A 1,161-nucleotide genomic window follows, 5' to 3' on the forward strand; every position below is an offset into this window, starting at 1 on the left:
AACAAGTTATGAGGTTTAACTGGTTAAAACACTCATGATTTGTGCTTTTGGTTACATATAAGGCCTTATAAATCATGTGCGTGTGTGTGGGTGTGTGTGCGACACTGCTGTGCGTGCAAGTTTACATACTGTAACGTGCTGTTTCATAGACGCTTTTTGGTATAGTTTTAATTCTAATATTATCTACGATTTGAAGCTAATAGTAACTTTAGTGCGTGCGTGTCTCTTCTGGTTTCTGCTCTGGAGGCTGGCAAGCGGTTAGCCCCTCACGGGTGTCACTTTGGGGTGGGAGGCGATGGTACGTCCCCCCCCGCTTCATCTCTCTCTCTCTCTCTCTCTCTCTCTCTCTCTCTCTCTCTCTCTCTCTCTCTCTCTTGCTCACTCGCTATCATTTCCGCCGCCTGGTGCTGTAGAGCATTTTATTACAATTGTCAGAAAGAGTAACAATTATATTGTGGGCTGATTACGGCTGAGCTGTCTTATACCCTCAGATCAACAGAGCAATTAAAATCTGTAAATAAGGCTACCCATGATGCCTCAGTCCAAACAATGAGGTCCCAACGGAAGCGTTTGTTTGAAGGAGAGCGGGATGCTCTCTCTCTCTCTCTCTCTCTTTCTCTCTCTCTCTTTCTCTCTCTCTCTCTCTCTCTCTCTCTCTCTCTCTCTCTCTCTCTCTCTCTCTCTTTCTTTCTTTCTTCTCCTGTATCTTCCCTTCTCTCTCCCCTTCTTCCTTCCCCTCATCTCTGGTGTTAATAATTCGGCGTCTGTGTTGATAGGTAGCTTTGCGCACAGCCGCGCGGCGACACGCAGTATATTCTGACACGAGATGAAGTTGTTTACTTTTGTGTTAGGTCTCGCATTACGCCGGCGCTCGGCGCGCGCTGTCTCGTAAGCACGGCGGAGATAATTCTGGTGCCTAATTGTGCCAAGCTCTGTGTTGTCTGGAAGACAAACGACATGGAGAGCGACGGAGAGCGCCAAACTACTGTGGAGACGCAATAGAGCGCACAAGTATGCACAAGTGCAGGCCCCGAAACGATACATCTGGACACACACACACACACACGCACGCACACTCACACACACACACACACATACACACACACATACACACACACACACACACACACACACACACATACACACGATACACATGCATTT

Source organism: Protomyctophum parallelum, assembly GCF_964188405.1.
Source record: "Protomyctophum parallelum genome assembly, chromosome: 2".
Lineage (NCBI taxonomy): Eukaryota > Metazoa > Chordata > Actinopteri > Myctophiformes > Myctophidae > Protomyctophum > Protomyctophum parallelum.